The 8,276-nt window shown below is 48.4% G+C and overlaps 1 long non-coding RNA gene across 1 annotated transcript; it reads left to right on the forward strand.

Moving 5' to 3' along the window:
* The first annotated feature begins 1,142 nt into the window (after positions 1-1,142).
* On the forward strand, positions 1,143-3,913 carry LOC116506293. Its single transcript, XR_004255012.1, has 3 exons — positions 1,143-1,184; positions 3,144-3,208; positions 3,551-3,913. It is a non-coding gene; the product is annotated as an uncharacterized LOC116506293 (long non-coding RNA).
* Positions 3,914-8,276: the final 4,363 nt, after the last annotated feature.

The raw sequence follows: 8,276 nt of genomic DNA on the forward strand, positions 1-8,276 counted from the left end.
GTGAGAGGGGCAGCCTTTATGCACATCAAAGGGTCCACACAGGAGAAAAACCTCATAAATGTCTGGAGTGTGGCAAGAGCTTCAGTGAGAGGAGCAACCTTTATAGACATCAAAGGATCCACACAGAAAAAAAAACCTCATAAATGTCTGGAGTGTGGCAAGAGCTTCAGTGAGAGGAGCAGCCTTTATGCACATCAAAGGATCCACACAGGAGAAAAGCCTCATAATGTCTGGAGTGTGGCAAGAGCTTCAGTGAGAGGAGCCACCTTTATAGACATCAAAGGATCCACACAGGAAAAAAACCTCATAAATGTCTGGAGTGTGGCAAGAGCTTCAGTGAGAGGAGCAGCCTTTATGCACATCAAAGGATCCACACAGGAGAAAGCCTCATAAATGTCTGGAGTGTGGCAAGAGCTTCAGTGAGAGGAGCAGCCTTTATGCACATCAAAGGATCCACACAGGAGAAAAGCCTCATAAATGTCTGGAGTGTGGCAAGAGCTTCAGTCAGAGGAGCCACCTTTATAGACATCAAAGGATCCACACAGGAAAAAAAACCTCATAAATGTCTGGAGTGTGGAAAGAGCTTCACTGAGAGGAGCACCCTTTATAGACATCAAGGATGCACACAGGGGAGAAACCTCATAAATGTCTGGAGTGTGGAAAGAGCTTCATTCAGAGGAGCGATCTTTATGCACATCAAACGATCCACACAGGAGAAAAGCCTCATAAATGCCTGGAGTGTGGAATGAGCTTCAGTCAGAGGAGCAGCCTTTATGAACATAAAAGGATCCATTCAGGAGAAAAGCCTCATAAATGTCTGGAGTGTGGAAAGAGCTTCAGTCAGAGGAGCGATCTTTATGCACATCAAATGATACACACAGGAGAAAAGCCTCATAAATGCCTGGAGTGTGGAAAGAGCTTCAGTCAGAGGAGCAGCCTTTATGCACATCAAATGATTCACACAGGAGAAAAGCCTCATAAATGTCTGGAGTGTGGAAAGAGCTTTAGTCAGAGGAGCCACCTTTATGCACATCAAAAGATCCACACAGGAGAAAAGCCTCATAAATGCCTGGAGTGTGGAAAGAGCTTCAGTCAGAGGAGCAACCTTTATAGACATCAAAGGATGCATTGTGGAGAGAAAGGGATGAAATGCCTGGAGAGTGGAGAGCACTGTTCCCTCTAAGGTGCGGCTGCGCCGCCGTGCACATTGCAAGAAAACACCACGCGGCCGTTTTTAACTGCGCGCAGTGATTTCTGCCACAGGTTCCGGAAGATGAGGGGAAGAGCTGCTGCCGCCTCCTCCTCCAACCGCACTGCCAGATTTGCCGCCAACGCTGCAGCCGAGGTGAAGCCTCCAAAGCTCCCGCAGGCGCCCCCGCCCATGGCAGCGGCGGCGGTGCCTCCCCCTCTGCTCGGAGCACCTCAGCTGGGCTCTGGGTTACCCCTGCCGCTGCCTCCACCTCCGCAGTTTTTCAGAAGCCATGAGGCCTTTTTCCCTGCTCCCCCCCCCTCCGCTGCCTTCCTACTATCTCCCGCTGCCAAATGGCTCCTCAAAAGCGTGGCGGAAGGGAGAGGGATAACACGGGGGCCAGCTCAGGTGCTCTGCGTGGAGCCTCCACACACAACCGGTGTGCTCCACAAACGTTCTTGCTCACTAGCTCAAAAGGGCCCTCGCTGTTTCTCCAGGCAGCCCCCGCCCCTCCGTCCAGCCGAAGGTCGCTCCTGGCAAGGCAGGCTCCCCGCAGCTGCTCGGAGGCTTGCTCTCCTCCTCGTAGCGCCGTGAAATCCTTGGGTGGCTCCCAGCTCCTCTGCAACACAGCCAGTCCTTGACTTAGCCTCCACGCAGAGCACCTGAGCTGGCCCCCGCGTTATCCCTCTCCCTTCCTCCTCCGCCGTGCTTTTGAGGAGCCATTTGGCAGCGGGAACTAGTAGGAAGGCGACGGGGGGGGGGGGTCAGGGAAAAAGGCCTCATGGCTTCTGAAAAACCGCGGAGGAGGTGGAGGCTGCGGCAGGGGTAACCCAGCTCCCAGCTGAGGTGCTCTGAGCGGAGGGGGAGGCACCGCCGCCGCTGCCATGGGCGGGGGCGCCTGCAGGAGCTTTGGAGGCTTCACCTCGGCTGCAGCGCTGGGCAGCAAATATGTTGGTGCTTTTGGAGGAGGAGGAGGAGGAGGAGGAAGCAGCAGCTATTTAGTGGCAGCGGGGGGTTCGTTGGCATCTTCAGCGGCAGCCCTGCCTCCTGTAAAAAAAAACCGAAGATGGAGCAGATCCACGCAGATGACGTTGCTGCAACATGACTGGAGGAGGAATTCTGGGAGTTGAAGTCCACAAGGCTTAAAGCTGTCAGGTTTGAAGACCCCTGGGGTTTTTTCCCCTAAAGGGCTAGGGGTGCAAAGGTCTTGTAACTTGACAGCTTTAAGACTTGCATGCTTCAATGCCAGAGTTTCTGAGCCAACATTTTGGTTGCTAAGCAGGAGCGTTGTTAAGTGATACTGATATTATATAACACTTTTAATTAAGCGGGTACCTTGAATAAACATAACTTGAGTTTCAAATAATACTGATTTCATTGTAGTCTTAGGTGACATCTGTGAAAAAAATTCAGGTGCTCAGGCATGAAAATATGCCGCTCAATCACTATACTTTTCTGCTCACACTGAAAAAAAATTAGAGGGAATATTGCCTTGGGGAGGGGGTGGCAGCCCCCCTTGGCCAAGTTGTTATTCCAGCAGAAGGCTTTAAGGATTTATGAGCCAGGAAAACTCCCTGGTTTGGTTCCTTTATCTATGGGGCCTGATATTCCCCTGTAACAATTTCTTCTATGCTTTCAAGAATGTGCCTAGCTTTGAAGCCAAGAGATAGAAGCGAAATGCAGCAGTGAGAGAACATTTGCAGTAATGTCATCCAGTATATTAAGGTTACAATTTGCTGGCCTGGAAAACAAGTAATTTATGACCGTATGCAATAATATAAGCAGAAGCCAACAGCAAAGTTAAATTCTTAATAAATGATTTCTAGCAGTATCTCATATCAGAAGCAAACAGCAAATATTGGTTTAATCAGTAACAATTGTATAGTAACATAAGCAATTCATAATAAAAGCAAATAGCCAATATGGATTCATATACTTCTTCATTACTATTCAGGAAACACGAAGTTTATTGCTATAGAAACATCCAGTAAGCATCATTGTGCAAAAGGAAACAATCAGGTCTGTATGTTATTACCTTATTCTACTGTATTCATACCGTTTTCTTTCCTTTTCATCTTTACCCTATCCTTCTTCCTCTTTCCTTTCCCCTTCCTAACTTTCCCATTATTTGCATTTTTCTTTATCTTTTACACTTCGATAAAGTAACAAAAAGAAAAATCAGGTATCTAGTTATTAAGAAAATAACTGAAGAAGAGGGTGGGAGGAGACCTTGGAAGACTTCTAGTCCAACCACCTGATTTAATTTGTCAATTAAAAAAAAGATAGGAATATAGGGAAACATCCGTGAAATCACCCAGAATGCAGGTCAACTTAATGGAGCGTCTTTTTCGTTTGTTTTAGAACGGAGGTTGGGGACTATGGGCCTTTTATGACTTGGGCACTTCAAAGCCAGCATGGTTGGCTCAGGAATTTCTGTGTCACGGCTGCCTCCGATCAACCCCCAGGGAAGAAAAACCTTGGCTCCATAGATTCAAAGAAAAGGGACTTTTACTGTGAAAGAACAAAAGACAAATTGAAACTAACCTCAGTATCCAGGCAATATGTTTTGAGAATGTCTCTGGTTCAGGTGCTCCGTGCCGCCCTCCTGCATGCCATTTCACGGACGGTTGGCCTTGAAGCTGTTAAACAACCCAAGCTGCCCTCCCTGATTCCAAGCCTCCCTATGGCTTCAGTTCAGTTCAGTTTCAGTTTATTGTATTTATATGCCGCCTTTTTCCCCCGAAGGGGACTCAGGGTGGCTCACAACTCGAACCGGGGAAGGGGGGTACAGACAAAAAATTAAAAAATGAAACATAACAATGCATAGTTTAAAAACACACAACAGTCATACCAATTCGAGACGGGGGCAACAGCTCTTTAGCCCCAGGCCTGTCGGAACAGCCAGGTTTTGAGGGCTTTGCGGAAGGCCTGGAGGGTGGTGAGGGTGCGAATCTCCACGGGGAGCTCGTTCCAGAGGGTCGGAGCAGCCACAGAGAAGGCTCTCCTCCGGGTAGTCGCCAGTCGGCATTGGCCGGCGGATGGAATTCGGAGGAGGCCTAATCTGTGGGATCTGATCGGTCTAGTGGAGGTAATTGGCAGCAGGCGGTCTCTCAAGTACCCAGGTCCAATACCATGAAGGGCTTTATAAGTTACGACTAGCACCTTGAAGCGTATCCGGAGACCAATAGGCAGCCAGTGCAGCTCGCGGAGGATAGGTGTTACGTGGGTGAACCGAGGTGCACCCACGATCGCTCGCGCGGCTGCATTCTGGACAAGCTGAAGTCTCCGAATGCTCTTCAAGGGCTTCTCAGCAATTCCACTTTCACACCACCTGCACAATTCCCTTCCCAAATGCCCATCGCTCCCTCCCTCCCTGTTTCCAAGGCAGCCGGCAGCAAGCTGGAAGGAAAGCAATGTTGCTGGCTAGGCTGACATTCTGGGAGTTGAAGTCCACAAGTCATACAAGGGCAACAGTTTCCCTGTTGCCCCCTGTTTTAGGGGGCAACGCAACCTATGTCAGCACAACTGGCTGATTATGGTGGATCCCGAAGAAGCTAAGAAGGGTGAGGTTCGGTTGGCAATGAGATGGGAGACCACTATGAAGGCCCAGGCCGCAGGATGGACTGGGACCCAGAAACCCTTCCCTTTTAAGGGGAGGGGTCTCTGCCATCTGCTTTGGAGCAGACCCTGCCCATACCAGCCAGGGCTTCCTTTGCTGCATTTCCCAGCAGCTGCTCTCGGAGAGGCAGAAGGAAACTTGGCGAGAGAAAAGTAACAGCTTCAAGAGGCCCTTCAGCAGGTGGTCCTCCATCTCTCAGGGGGTCTCCCTTGGCACTTTAGCCCTTCATCTGCTCTCCAGCGTCAAGGCGGAGAGAAGCTCCGAGAGGCACATTCGGAGCCCTGGGCTGTTCAGTCTGCTGAGGCATGGCTTGAACGACAGGTAGGGAAGTAGGACAGGCTCCAGTGGAGACGAAGAGGAGGTCACTAAACAATCTGTTGTAAGTCGAGGACTGTATATTCCACACCATCTTAAATTGTGAGTGAAGGGGGCGGGCAGAGGTGGGGCCTGGAGTGGCAGAAAGAGTGGTGGGGGGCAACTGGAGGCCCCCTTGGGTGAAGCCGGCTGGTGGCCTGAAAAACTTTGGACGTCTCCATCTGACCTCCCTGCCAAGTGCGGAAACTCTCCTGAAATGGAAGGGTGGAGTTTGGGAGGTGGAGGCGAAGCCGGTGATGACATTTCTGCGTTGATGTCCTCCTCCCAGGAGTCCCGAAGGGCTCAGATACGATCAGGGGCCAAGGGAGGCGGGAAGCAGATCGCTGGAAAGCCTGTTGATCTTGGACGGGTCCCTGCCTGTCCCTTCATCCTTTGGGTCAGCAGGGTTGGGCTCCGCTTGGAGACCCCAGCTTTCGCCTGCCGTGAAGGAGCCCTCCTCAGTCTCTGGCCTTCTGGGCCTCCAGCCACGGCCTGTCAGGCTTCCAAGTAGCACCCAAAAGTAAATCGGAGTCCGAGGCAAAGGATTCCTCAAAGCTCCAATTGATGAAGAGAGCCACGTTGGCACATCTGGGAAAACCCGAATCTGAAAGCTTCCCGGTTTCCCCCACCCATTTGGAAGTTCAAGATCTTTCCCCCCAACACCCACAATCCCATCCCAAGGTCCAAACTCCCACTGCCATGCTGGCAGTTCCACCCATCCAGTTCCAATCAAGTGTAGAGGTGCAAAGACAAAGGATGACCTTGGCTTCCTAGTAAGAATGTTGTTATGGCTACACAGCATCTAACTCCGTACAATCCCTCCTCCCATTTTCCCACCATAGAAAACGCATAGCAGAAGAATAGAAAGTGTGGCAGGCCAAAGATCCAAAGGAAAAGATGGCTGCAGGCCTGACAAGGCCTTTGCCTTGCATAAATATAAATAATAATACAAATAATAAATGCAAATAATAAATACAAATATAAATACGAATATGAATACGAATATGAATACAAATATAAATACAAATATAAATACAAATATAAATACAAATACAAATATAAACATAAATATAAATATAATAAAATAATAAATAAAATAATAAAATAATAAAATAAATGGTATGGAATGGAATAGAACAATACACAGCCTTTCTCTGCACCCCGTTCAAGCAGCAACTCAGGTGGTGGAAGCCGTGAGAATTCAGCACTTGGGACAGTGGCAGATCAATCACCAGCCACCAGCTCTTCCCCCATCCATCCACCTCTTGCCAATTAATTAGCCGCCACCGGTCAGCCGAGCCAGCCAAGCTGCAGCTCCTCATCACAGGGGCCTGGAGGGCTGCTGAGGGCGGCCTAGAGATCAGGGCACTTGGGGTCGAAGGGCCCTTTCACAGGGTCGCCTAAGACCATCGGAAAAGACATATTTTCAAAATAATACAGAAAACATAATTTTATGGTTGGGGGTCACCACAACACAAGGAACTGTATTAAAGGGTCGTGGCATTAGGAAGGATGAGACCCACTGCTCTGGAGCTTCATCCCCAGTACATCTGGGGGCAAATCTGGTGACCTGGAGGGCGGCAGGGCCATCCTTGGGGGGGGGGGGGATTGTGTCTTTGGCCTGACTTTACTCAGAGAGTCACCTGGCTGGGTGGCCTTCAGCAGCTGAGGAGTTACAATCAGCAGGAGAGATTTAACCCACCCTGGACCAGGCGGGAGGCTCTGGATGAGGACCTCAGAGCCACGACAGACTCCCTTCCTTTTCCCTTGGGCTTCATCGGTCTTTCCGTGTCTCTGCACGGACGTCTGAAGACGGCTGGGCTGCCACTCTCAGAATTCCCCAGCTGCCTGAGCCCACGGAGTTGAAGCCCCCCCCCCCACAAATCTTAAAAGGACGAAGGTTTCAGAGCCTTGTTTCAAGGCATCGCAATAGTGGCTACAGGTAATCCTCGAGTTACGATCACAATTGAGCCCAAAATGTATGTTGCTAAGTGAGAAATTTGTTAAGTGAGTTTTGTCCCATTTTACGACTTTCCTTGCTGCGGTTGTTAAGTGAATGTGGCTTCCCCAGGGCCTTTCCTGGTCAGAAGATTTCAAAAAGTGACCACATGTGCCTGGGATACTGCAACCGTCATAGATATGAGTTGGTTGCCAAACATTTCAATTTTGGTCACTTGACCATGGGGTTGCTGCAATGGTCATAAGTGTGGAAAATGGCCATAAATGACTTTTTTCAGGGCTGTTGTAAATTTGAAGCCACTAAATGGACGGTTGTAAGTTAAGGACTACCTGTATTTCATATTCAGATCCATCCTTCATTCCTTCCTTCCTTCCTTCCCTCCCTCCTTCCTTCCTTCCCTCCCTCCCTCCCTCCCTTCTCCCTTCCTTCCCTCCCTCCCTTCTCACTTTTTCCTTCAATCTTTCCTTCCCAGAGTCACAGACTTGGAAGGGACCTTGGAGGTCTTCTAGCCCAACTCATTACTCAAGCAGAAAACTCTATAGTATTTCAGGTTGTCCAATCTCTTAAAGAACATTGGACAATTTCTTCTTCTTTTTTTTTTTAAATTATTTTTATTTTTTATTACACAAACAACAATGGGAAAAGGAGAGGATGGGAAAAAAAAAGAAAAAGGGGGGGGGAAGGGAAAACCCATCTTCACATATAATATGTCGTTTAATCACAGGTGCATCCCTACTAAGTTTATACATCCCATATCTCTCTATTGTATATTTAATAAGCACCACAATAAGCTAGGGTTTAAAAAACAAAAAACAACAAAATAAAACAAGGGAGAGAGAGAAGAAAAGAAAAAGAAAAAGAAAAAAAGGGGAGGGGGAGGGGGGGAGGCCAAAAAGGGCAAAAAAAGGTCCAAGAAGGAATAGAAAAAAAAGAGAGGAAAAAAAACAACCATCATCACATGCCGCATGTCGTTTGATTACGGTTGTTTTAACATCTACATCTTCAAATAATGTTTACCATCTCAGATATTTCCTCTAATGTAACTAAAGGTCTCATTTTCCTTCTACCATATATATTCAATTAACATTAGCATTGTTTTCCCCCAGGGAATATACTTCTATTCATTGTTAATCTTGCATTTCATACCTTCAAAC

The sequence above is a fragment of the Thamnophis elegans genome, chromosome 3 (assembly GCF_009769535.1).
Source record: "Thamnophis elegans isolate rThaEle1 chromosome 3, rThaEle1.pri, whole genome shotgun sequence".
NCBI classification, from domain to species: domain Eukaryota; kingdom Metazoa; phylum Chordata; class Lepidosauria; order Squamata; family Colubridae; genus Thamnophis; species Thamnophis elegans.